Consider the following 12,888-nt stretch of genomic DNA (forward strand, 5'->3'; position numbering starts at 1 on the left):
CTCAGACGATACATAAGTGGACAAAATAGAAAGTAAAATGTAAACGTCCTTCCTGCAGCTGGACATCTCCCTCTAGGCAGACGAGGCTCAGATGGGCTGGCGATGGTGGGGAGAGTGTGGGAGGCGAGGGCTCGCGGAGGGAGCCCTGAGTGAACTGCAGGACACCGAGGCGATGAGACACTCTGGAGGGGACATTTCTGAGGCAGAGGACGGGTTTTCTTTGGCTGTGCTGATTTTTTTCAATAACAGCTTTATCAAAATAATTTTATAGCATACACTTCACACATTTAGGGTACACAGCTCAGTGGTTTCTGAGCATCTAGTAAGAGTGGAATCGCAGAATCTGTGGCCTTTTATGAATGGTTTCTTTAACTTGTTTTCAGAGCTTTGGCAGTGTTGTGACATATCTAGAGCTCTTCATTATCAAATAATATCCCATTGTATAGATATGCTATATCTTAATTATCCATTTATTGATGAGTATTTGGATTGTTTCCATTTTTTGGTTATTATGAATAATGCCATAATTCACGTACAAGTCTCTGAACATCTGTTTTTGCTTATTTTAGGCATGTACCCACCAGGGGAATTATCAAATTATATTGTAAATTTTATGTTTAACTTTTTAAGAAATTCATAGATATTAGACCATTTTACATTCCCACAGCAATGAAAAAGGGTTATGATTTTTCCAGAATTAATGCTTAATCACCTGGTACTTTCACTGAGGGAGAGCTTATTCAGATCTCTGGACTCTTGAAATTGGGTTACTTGTATTTTATTGAGGTGTATGAATATGGGTTTCACAGACATGATCAGCATGTATTTTCTCCCATTCTATATATTATCTTTTCACTTAATTTGATGGTGTCCTTTAAAATGCAGGAGTTTTTTTTGTTTGTGTATTTATTTTTTTGGTACCAGGAATTGAACTCAGGGCCTCACGCTTGCCAGGGAGGTGCTGTGCCACGGAATTACATCCCCAGCCCTAAAACACAAAAGTAGTTGCAGCTTTGCTGACTGGTGGGATGACAGATGAGAGAGAGGATCCTACCTTTGAGGAGGAAAATGACACTGGAGGAGGTGCTGAAAGTGGATAGGGTAAAAGAAAGAGACTTTTCCTCAAGAATTATGATGTATGATGTATGGTTTTGGAGATGACCAGAATCCTTACACTGACTCAGTGGATATTCCTGAAGACCTTGTCATGGAGTTCATCACTGATCTGACTCACAAGGGAATGTTCATTGGAAGACGGTTGAGTGTAAGTCGAAGATACCATCTTCTTGATTCAAAAGGACCCAAGAAATTTTGCTAGGGTTAAAGACTTGCTTACTATGAATGAAGAACTGAAATGAGCTAGAAAAGCATTTAATGAAGCAAACTATGGGTCTTGACACCCTCTGTACTTTCTGAAATTTCATTATCTTCTATGGAAACTCTATTTAACTTTATTTTCTACAGTAATGTCCTAATGTTTAGGACTGTACATGAGAGGGAGAAACAAAGTTTCAGCCTTTATTTTCAGATCTTTGTTTTGTTACGGCAGAATTCGGGTGGTATTCCACAAGAGACCAACTCTGTTGAGAATGAGACAGAGTTTAATTTGAGGCTAGCCACACTTCATCCCTGATTTGCAAATCAGTGAAGTGGGCATGGACCTGCCTTTGTTCTCACCTTATATACATTTTTGGTTTCCATGGTAACAGATTGGAATGTTGTAGCCCTGGCCAGACACTGTTTTCCTTGTGCCATGTGACATGGTCAAGCTCCGGTCATGAGCCCAACCACAATGATATATACTTTCTGTACTCTGTTCTATGTGTCCCCCTTTAGATAACCATACATTTCCTTTATGGTTACAATGTTTATCTAGGGCCAGGAAAGGGATGAAACAACCCAGGCAGGGTCATAGGTGGTTATGTGGGCCCTGGTGTTCTTTGTCTTTGAGAAGCATTCCAGGGCTAAGTCAGGACTGCAAAGTTAACTTCTTACAACCCCTCTGGGATGTTTCTCAAGACACATTTTGAGGCTTGCATTAAGACTAGAATTATTCTATCTTAAAATGATATGCTAAGAGTCACCATCCCCTACAGTTTTTGGAGCATTTGATTTAAGCCTTTGATTGCCTACCTTTATATGACCATTCTTGAATTACTCACTAGATTTTAATGACTCCATGTAAGTTAAACTACTTTGCAAACCATGCAGTCCCTTCTGAGTTTTGATGTCTGAAGAGTAAATTGTATTTATATATTAGATATATTCATGCCATTATAAGCTGTTCTAGCTGTTTAATATGTAAAATCTCAATGGCCTTTTTCAGTATGACAGCTAAGGCATGTGCTTCATGTATCCTGAAGTTTTTGTTTGTTTGTTTGTTTGTTTTTCCGGTACCGGGAATCAAACTCACGACCTTGCACTTGCCGGGCTGGCACTGTGCCATTGAGCTAAATCCCCAGGCCCACAAATGTGTTTTCTTTTTTCTTTTCTGGTACTGGAAATCGAACTCAGGACCTCATGCTTGCCAGGCAGATGCTTGTGCTGCTGAGCTAGATCCCCAACCCTATCCTGAAATTTTTAGATAACAGTTGTCTGAGAGGTTATTAAAGATAGTGAATTACTTTGTAAGTAATTTAAAAATTACTTTGTAATTTTTAAGGAGCAGATATAGGAAACTATAAGTTTTTGTAAGAATGTTTATCTGTCTTAAAAGATAATTGTTTTACTGTCTTTTCTAGAGATAACTTTTGTTGTTTTTGAGAAACTTAAGTTTCATGTCAGTGCTTCTGTGTTAAAGCTTTTTTTGATTTAAATCTTTTTGGCTCATATCTTACTACAGATATTTGTTAAGTTGTAGGAGAACTCATTTTCCCAGATCAAAGATTCTAAAACTCAGTGCTTTCAACAGCAGGAATGGCAATGCTTAAATGGCTGATGGCAAGATAAGCATTTGGAGTAGTGTTATATTAACATATGTGTAAGTGCTTGCTCATTGTGGAAATGTGTACTTGATTAAAACCTTATGTGGCTGTAGAAATCCCTTTGTGTAGTTCAAGAGATAAAGGTTTTAATAGGTACTTCGCTTATTGCATTAAATTATTATTGCCTTTAGCTTAAAATAAGGATTAAAATTACATTTAAAGAGAAAAAATAAAATAAAACACAAAAGTTTTTCATTGTGAAGTTCAATTTACCTATCTCTTCATTATTTATACTTTTGTTGTTATTTCCTAAGAAACTATTGCCTACTGCAAATCATTAAGATTTATGTCCTTTATTTCTTCAAGAAAGTTATGGATCTTTTCTTGTGTCCTTGAACTGGTAAACTGAGAAAATGAATATGAAGTTAGCGCTACTATTATTTATAACTATATTAAACGTTTTTGTCTGTCAATTCTCAAATGAGCTCTCCCTAAACATCTACTAGCTTATAAAACATGACAGGCACAATCACAAAGGTGAAATAAATTCAGTCTAGCAATAGACTATAAAACAAGAGTTTTTAGAGTTAAAGGAGCCCCTCCACAGGATAAGTGCCACTTCATAATATGAACGTCAAATTCATTCTTCTAGAACTTGTAATCACGCAACTATTTCCAGCTTTCTCTCATGGCTCCAAGATCATCAAAACAAGGTCTGATCTAAAAAATGACACAAAACATGTTAGTCATTTCTAATATCATTTGAACTGGAGGTACACTTTTTGCAGTTGTGCTTTTTTGCATTGTTTTTCTGGAGAACCTAGGCTGTTAACACAAGCACATTTTTTCTTGTGCTACATTCTGCTTGAAAAGGAACGGTGCTGGTAGAGTACACCATACCCCATGCCCGGAGTTTACTTGTTTGTATGGCAACCCTGAAGTCTTTAGTCAACTCTAGCCTAGTCCAAGTGATCCCAATACAACCAGATGCAGAGCCGGCTGCATGCAGATGGAGACCACGCTGAAGTCAGAAAGATCTGCTGCACCCTCCAACAGCTTTCTTTATTTAAGTCAGGAATTATACTCCCAGGGCTGGGTTGTACGCAGTGATAGTGCATTTGCCTGGCATATCTGAGGCCCTGAGTTTGACCCCTAGAATGCAAAAATTAAAAAAATCAAAATAAATCAAAATAAATTATCCTCCCAACTTCTCACAGGCTTTGGTTCAGGTTGAACTTCATGACTTACTGGGTTTGTGTCACCACCTTCAAGGGGGGAAAACGAGTGACAAAGATAGCTGGGTCAAAAGGAAGAATAAACACCAAGCAGAAAAACAGGCTTTTTCCTGTTTTTCCTTTTTTTTATTGATTTTTTGTTTGTTTGTTTTTCATTTTTCTTCTGGTACCAAGAATCAAACTCACGATCTTGCGCTTGCCAGGCAGGCACTTTACCGCTGAGCTAAATCCCCAGCCCGTTTTTCCTTTTTAACAGTTTATCATTACAGATGCTTCGTTTCTACTCATAGCTCAGGTTTTATTTTTTTATCTTGAAAATGTTCACACTTCAGTAAAAAACAAATAGACTATGGCTTATGTTTCAGGATTTACATAATGACTTTATGGTCTCTAAAATTTTTCAAACACATACGTAGTCATCTATCTGTTGGTTGATGGATTGACTGATTGCAAAATATGCCTCCCTTTAGAAATCCCTCAGTGCATCCCCACCTTCCCTGAAGGAACTAACTCCTCCTCCCTTTTGCTGTGGTTTCTGAGACTGACAGCACCCTCCCCTCCTGTGCTTCACAGGCAGCAGCAGCCACTAGCCCCTCCTCACCACTGCCCGTCCCTTCTGTGTCCGCTCCTGGGCACATGGTAAAGCTCTCCAAGGGCAGGGGCCATCTCATCCCTTCGCCTTCTCTATAACCGTGCCATTGGCCATGTTGATGACTATGCGCAATTTGGTTTAAAGTCAAAGCCATGAACGCATCCTGTGTCCCAGGCTATGCACTAATGCCCTTGAGTGACAATTGAAATCCAAATAAAAAGACATTTTTTACTGAATTTTTGAAAAAAAATAGCTCAAGCAGGCTCATGTTAAAATTAAGTGTGTAGCATGTAACTTTACTCAACATGTACTATCAACGTTGTTTTAATATTATGTTTTAGCCAGGTGTGGTGGTGCATACATGTAATACCAGGGCTCAAGAGGCTGAGGCAGGAGGATTGCCACAAGTTTGAGGCCAGCCTGGTACGTAGCAAGACTCTGTTTCAAAATAAAAAAAAAATTGTGCTTTGATTTGGCCAAACAACAGGAAGGATATAAGAATAGGTATAGGGGAGACAGAAGGAAGGAGGAACAGAGGGAGGGAGAGAGAGAGGAATGAGAGGAAAAGTGGGTAGAGAGGAGAGGGGGTAAAAGGAACGGAGGGGAGGAGGAGGGGGAGAAAGAGAGAAAAAGAAACTGCCACAAACCAGAGTTGTCCACACACTGTATTTAAATTATTCCTTAAAATTTTTGAAAAATACTTATTTGACCTTACAACTTTTTATCATGAGTATTAAATCTTCACAAGCCCAGATGTGGTGGTGCATGCCTGTAATCCCAGAACTCAGGAGGCTGAGGCAGGAGGATTGTTGCAAGTTTGAGGCCAGCCTGGGCTACAAAGTGAGTTCAAGCCAGCCCGGGCTACATGGCAAGACCTTGTCTCAAAAAGCCAGGAAAAGAAATAATATTAATAATAAATAAATCTTCACAAAGGGCTTAATTCTGCCAAAAGCAAATGTCCTTTTTAACTTGAGATTCTGGCTGCACAAACTCAAAATGTTGAAGCTACAACATAAACTGCTTCTTTCTTCTCTGCTCCATGCGCTGTTCCCACGCCGCATGAAGGAGACTGACTGACGGCAAGAGGCTGCCGCGTAGGTGATACGAATGTCAAAGCTCAGCTACATGTTATGGCTCTTAAAAATGGAAGTTGAAGATAATTTACAAATTAATCCTTTCAGTGTTTTTTAGGACACATTCACTTCCTTGCTGATTCAACGATCTAAAAAGTACTAAAATTTGAAGATTTATATCTAAAAACCGCAACCTAAAAACTTGGACTATTTCCACAGTCCCTTCACAAGTATTATAATGGACAAATATGTTTACATATTACATATGATATATTTTCAAGCACATCGATTCCAGCTGAGAGCTTTTTATTTTTCAGTCTCGAACAATTTACACAGCACATCAGAAGCAGTGTAAGGGAAGAGTGCAAGGACAAACGGACGTGAGTGAAGGGGGAGGTGGGAGGGGGACCAAGCATGGTGGTGCACGCACGTAACACGCCTGCCAGAGACCAGGGTTTGGCAACACCTTCACTGGGGTTCCACGGACTTGCGGCTCCTAGGACTTGGTTTAGAACTGCCTTATAGCCCCTCTCACAAGTATTTGCTTTTGGTTTTTGTTTTTTAAGACAGGGGCTCACTACACAGTGCAGGCTGCCTTGAATTCACTATACAGCCCAGGCTGGCCTCAAACTCACTGGGATCCTCCTGCCTCAGCCTCCCAAGTGCTAGGATTACAGGCACATACCACCACACCCAGCCTCACAATTATCTGTGAAAATGCTATTTCCATTATGAGGAGCAACCCCCCCCCAGGCTGTGCCCACCCCTGTCCGCCCCTTGCCTGACCCTTGGCACTCACTTGCCCTTGGTGGAATTCAGTATGAAGAACAGAGGCCTCCTGTGATACCTTTGATCAAGGTAAGTGGAACTGCATGGGCTTAGTTGAAATCCCAGCTCTGCGGTTACACAAGGTTTATGCAGTGATTATGAGGACAGATGATAAGACTCACATAAATCACCTGAGACGGTGCTTGCCTCCCGGAGAGTCTCAAAATGTCCATTAATGAAAATGATAGCAACATCACATATAAATGTAACAATCACATACAATCTAATTAAAGCACATTAACTATATTCATCTAAAGTTTCAATAACATGAGTAGTACAAGATATTAATGATAAAATTATAGTAAAATAACCCAATTTCACAACCAAAGCTTTTCCAGATATAAATTAAAAACTAACCAAAAACAAAACCTATGTCACTGGGCATAATTCTAAAACTTGAATGTAAACAATTAAGAAAAATCTCCAAGCACCTCCGCATCACCCCAGCCAGTCCTCAGACAAGTCAGACCCCCAGACACCGCCCATCAGCATGCTGCACGGTGGCTACGGAGCAATCCAGAAGTACAGAGAGCGCCAGTGTTCTCCTACTGCCCCAACACCTCCCGAATGATGTTGCACGCTCAGCACAGAGGACAAAATGCAGGATTTCACATAGACGTCTTTGAGGTGTAAGCACAGAAAGTAGCTCGCATAGTCCTAAAAGTCATTTTCAGTGGCTGCTGATGTATCCATGATAAACAGACATAACAGCACATGCATAATTGAAGGCTACTGACTTTTAACATCAGTGGATGTACCAAAATCTAGAGGTGTCAGTGTCAAAAAACTCCCCGTAAGTCCAAGGTAAGAGGCAAGGTTTTGTTACAGACCTATGTTAATTAAAATTGCATTATAGATTTCCTCTGTGAGATATTTCCCCTTGCAGGGCAGCCTCTTTCCCCACCCTAGCACAGCATCCACCCTAACTTTCGGGGGATGTGGCTCAGTGGTAGATGCACAAGACCCTGGGTTTCATCTCCAGCACCACAATACATACAGACAGACACACACACACACACACAATGGCTATGTCTGTCACTGACTATAAAAATCCACACTTGGGAAACTATCTTGTAGATAACAATATGTAAAACAATAACCATTGATAATTTCCTACCACTTTGTCTGTAATTTGATAAGCCCCCCCTATTATTGTTATCCTTCTTTTACTCTTTAAAATAAAAAAATAAAAAATAAAAAAAAATAAAAATTCACACATGTAATAGTACTAAAATTCCTTTCCAATTGCTTAGTTATTTCTGAGGAACACTTTAGTCCATAAGCAAATGTGGCAGTGGAAATGTGCAGTGTGAGGCAGTCACAGATGGCCTGTGTTCGAACGGTCAGAGCATTAAATAATGCTGCTAAATAACCAGAGATTCTAAACATAGACACCCATACTCAGTGTGACTGAAATAGGCTAAATGTCTAATTTTTTAAAATTTCTTACAATAAAAAAGCACACTGGCATTACTCTTCCTCAAAATATTCCCTTTTCTTTACACTTACTCCATCATTCTTGCCACTTTTTTATTGGTACGTCATATATATTCTATATTATACACACTGTGGGGAGCTGGTTCATGTACATGACACATCTTAGTTCTTTCCACATCCCTTTCCAGTTCCCCCTGACCCCTTTTCTCTGTTGGTCCCCCTTCCCATTTGCAAAAGATCTATCTCCCTATTTCCTATATTTTATTTTGCTCTTCATTTACTTATATTTTGGGTTCTCATGTGAGGAACCATATGATATTTAAGCTTGTGACTGAGTTATTTTATTTAACATGATGGGCTCTAGATGCATCCATTTCCTACAAATGACTAAAATGTATCCTTCTTTGTAGCAAAATAGTACCCCACAGCCTATAAATATGACATTTTCTTTATATATTCCTCCATTAATGTACATATGGGCTGCTTGTAAGCTTTAGCTATTGCATATGAATTGTGCTGCTATGGACATGGATATGCATGTATCACTGTAATGTCTTTAACTCTTTCAGAAAAATGTCTAGAAGGGAATAACTGGGTCAAGTGGAATTTTAGTTTCAGTTTTTTGAGGAATCACCATACTGATTTCCATAGTGGTTGTACTAGTTTACATTCCCACTAACAAGGTGCAGGGGTTTCCTTTTCCCCCGCACCCTCACCAGCATTTGTTATTTGTTTTCCTGATGATGGCCATTCTTTCAGGGGCAAGATGGAATCTCAGTGTTGTTTTCATTTGCATTTCTCCAATGGCCAGGAATGTTGAATATTTTTTAATGTATTTATTGGCCATTTGTACTTCTCCTTGGAAGTGTCTATTTATTTCAGTTACCCATTTTTTATTTGGTCTTTTATTGGGGAGGATCTGATATTTTTGAGTTCTTCATCTATTCTAGATATTAGTCCTCTGTCTGAGGTGTACCAGGCAAATATTTTTTCCCTTTCTGTAGGTTGTCCCTTTGCTCTGTTGGTTGTTTCCTTTGCTGTGGAGATTTTAAATTTAATATGATTCCACTTGTTGATTCTTGATGTCATTTCCTATGCCACTGCGGTAATTTCTGTTCCTTGCCTACACCTATAACTTCAAAAGTTTTACATTTAACACCAGCAGGTTAAGTGTTTCTGTTAAACATTTAGATCTTCAAAGTCTGTTGATGTTAGTTTAATATGTATGTAGTGAAAGATATGGGCTAGCTTCAGTCTTCTGCATGTGAATAGCCAATTCTCCCAGCACAATTTTCTAGAGGCTATATTTCCTCTACCATGTTTTTGGCCTTTTTGTCAAGAAGCAAGTAGCTGAATTTGTGTCTATGGTCATTTTTGCATCCTCTATTCTGTTCCATCAATCTATATGTCTATATTTAGGTCAGTACTATGCTGCTTTTATGACCAGAGTTTTGTGTTGTAGTCAGGGCTTGCAAGGGAAATAATTTAATACAGAACACATAATTTATAGGATTATTTTATAGTACTCACCCAAAGAGTCAAGCACAAAAGAATGTAGGAAATCTGTCCGCACATTATCTGTCCAGTTGAGGACCTAGATCCCACAGCAATGTCCTGCATGAGTCCAACTGAAGACCCAGAGCCCATGGCAATGCTACCATGAGTCCTAGAGCCCAGTGGAGACCTAGAGCCCATGACAATGTCTCATGCACGTCTATTTCACAGATCTGTGCTGCAAAGGCCCAAAGGTCAGTGGTAGAAGGTAGAAAGTCTGTGCCAGTGGATGAAGGATTTGTGCCAGTAGGCTGAAGAATCTGCACTGGAGCCAGGATGCGATACTCAAAGTAAGGACCAGAGCTTCCCCCAAAAGTACCACAGCCATCCTCAGTGACAAGGAGGTCCCAAGCTCCTCCAAAAATGAGACAGCCAATTTCTTATCAGGAAAGCCAGCTCAACAAGCTTCTCCAGGAGACTGAACAGTGCACCATCTTCCCCTCCAGAGCCAGGAAGTGATGTTCAAAGTAAGGATCAGAGCTCCCCCAAAGTGAACTGCAGCCATCCTCAGTGACAACAAGGTCCTGAGCTCCTCCATGATGAAAACAGCCAAGTTCATATCAGGAAAGCCAGTGCAACAAGCTCCTTCAGGAGAATCAACAGCACCAGGAGAACCAACAGCTCCCTTGTGCCAGCAGGTTTTACTAAAGAAACAGATACAACACAAGGTATTCAAACATATAAGAAATTACAAGATTGGCTTACAATTGTCAGCCAGAGTTGGATGGGTAAGTGCACAGAGGGTATCTTCACATTGGAGACTGAAGGATTCAGTCCAAGGTCTGGAGTTCACTGCAGTGTTCAAGTCTGCACCAGGAGTCTGATGGGTCTGCAACAGGAGGCTAAAGAGTCTACGCTGGAAGCCTGAAGGACCCAAGGTGGAAACTGAAAAGTTGGAGCTAGAAGCCAGGAGCCGACATCCAAACTGAAGGTCAAGACTGGAGCTCCTCTAAAGAATGGAAACGTGTCAGTCCTTCCTCATTTCCCTTTTATACCATCTTAGTGATGAGCCACCCTAGGTGGGTCCTGTACACCCTAGGGTATAGAATTGCTGTGCTGATGTAGTTAAACTTCTAAACTTTTCAAGTTGACACAATGAATCTACCACTACACTTTGTAACTGGGATTGTGATGCTTCCTGCTTTACTCTTGTTACCCAGAATTGCTTTTGCTCTTCTGGGTCTCCTCTAGTTCGACATGAATTTTAAAATTGTTTTTTCTAGTTCCATGAGTAACACTGCATTAAATCTGTACATCAGTTTTGGAGGTATGGCCGTTTTGACAATTGGCTCTGTTTATCCAGGAACAGGGAATATTGTTCCATTTTCTGATGTCCTCCTCAATCTTCTTTTTCAGAGTACTGTAGGTCTTTTACTTTCTTGGCTAAGTTAATTCCTAAGTATTTAATTTTTCTTGATGCTATGATAATTTCCTAATTTTTTTCTAAGACAGTTCATTATTGATGTAGAGGAACACTTGATTTTTTTTTATTTTAAAGAGAAACAATAACAAAATAACAACAATGAACACAAAAAATACAAAATGATACAAGATTTGAAAATAAGATGATAGGAATTAACAATGGTTGTTATATTACATATTGTTATCTTCAACAAGGTTGCTCAGATTACCAGATGTAAAAATGCAAGATTGATCAAACCATTAAAGACAATAACAAGTAATAAAAAAAATTACAAACAGTATAATGCTTCATTAAACAAGATGGTAGGAATTCAACAATGGTTGTTATATTGCATATTGTCTTCAGATCAGTTGTTCTGATTACCAGATATAAGCATACAAAATTGGTCAAGAAAAGAAATTTAAGCATTAACTGTTCCTTTCAGTAAGTAGACATCAATAGACATCAGCAATACACTTATTCCAGTTATCCTTGTATATACATATATATTTTTTCTTTTTTTATTTTAAAAAGAAAAGAACAAAAACAAAGACATAAACATAAAAACAATAAAAATGATACAGAATTTCAAAACAGATGATAAGAAATTAAGAATGGTTGTTATATTACATATTGTCATCTATAAAGTGGTTACTCAGATAACCAGATATAGACATGTAAGATTGATCAAACAGGAGCCAGGTGTGGTGGTGTGCACCTCTAATCCCAGCACTCTGGAGGCTGAGGCAGGACTGTTGTGAGTTCAAGACTAGCCTGGGCTACAAAATGAGCTCAAGGCCAGCCTGAACTGAATAGTGAGACCTTGTCTCAAAAAAAGCCAAAAAAACAAAACAAAACAAAAAAAGATTGATCAATTACATATTAACTGTTCAATAAACCAATAGAAATTAGTAGTACAATTATCTTAGCTATCTTGTGTATGTATATACATATTTTTCCTTTTTTTTTTTCTTTTTTTTCTCTTTTCTCTCATCCCAGTTCTTTCCTATTTGAGCAGTTTCCTTCTCTTTCACAGTATCTGTTGTACCTTTCAGATTTTATTTACTCTTTCAGGTTTTTGTACTAAGGAGGCAATATGATGTTTACACATATGAGTCTGACTTATTTCACTTATGAGTATGGTCTCTAGTTGCATCCACTTACCTAGAAAAGCCTCAAGTTTATCTTTCTTCATAGCTGAGTAATACTCCACTGTATAAAAATACCACATCTTTTTTTACCCATTCCTCAGCTGGTGGACATTTGAGTTGTTTCCAAGATTTACCTATGACAAATTGTGCTGCTATAAGCATGGGAGCACATATATTGCTGTGGTATGATGTTTTCAGTTCTGGAAAAATACCCAGGAAGGGAATAGTTGGGTTGAATGGGACTTCTAATCCTAGTTTACTGAGGAATCTCCAGACTGATGTCCACAGTGGTTGCACCAGTCTACACTCCCACCAACAGTGGAAAAATACTTCTTTTTCCCCTACAGCTCCTCCAGCATTTGTTATGGGTTGATTTCTTGATGATAGCTATTTTTTCTGAGGTGAGATGGAATCTCAGTGTTTTAATTTACATTTCTCAAATGACCAATGATGTTGAAAATTTTCTCATATATTTATTGCCATTAGTATTTCTTCATCTGAGATGTTTCTATGCATCTCAGATGCCTATGTTTGGATTGAGTCTTTGAATTTTGGGGGCCTGATTTTTTTTAATTCTTTATATGTCCTAGATAAGAGTCCTTTGTCTGAGGGAGAGTTAGCTAAAATGTTTTCCCAATTTGTAGGTTTTCGTTTTCCCTTGTTGGTGATTTCTTTTTTATTTATTTATTTAT

At 38.8% G+C, this 12,888-nt stretch overlaps 1 pseudogene; it reads left to right on the plus strand.

Annotated features, from left to right (window-relative positions):
* Positions 1-1,028: 1,028 nt before the first annotated feature.
* Positions 1,029-1,397, plus strand: LOC102011828 (annotated as a pseudogene).
* The last annotated feature ends 11,491 nt before the right edge of the window (positions 1,398-12,888 follow it).

The sequence above is a fragment of the Chinchilla lanigera genome, unplaced genomic scaffold (genome assembly GCF_000276665.1).
Source record: "Chinchilla lanigera isolate Chin_1 unplaced genomic scaffold, ChiLan1.0 scaffold00001, whole genome shotgun sequence".
NCBI classification, from domain to species: domain Eukaryota; kingdom Metazoa; phylum Chordata; class Mammalia; order Rodentia; family Chinchillidae; genus Chinchilla; species Chinchilla lanigera.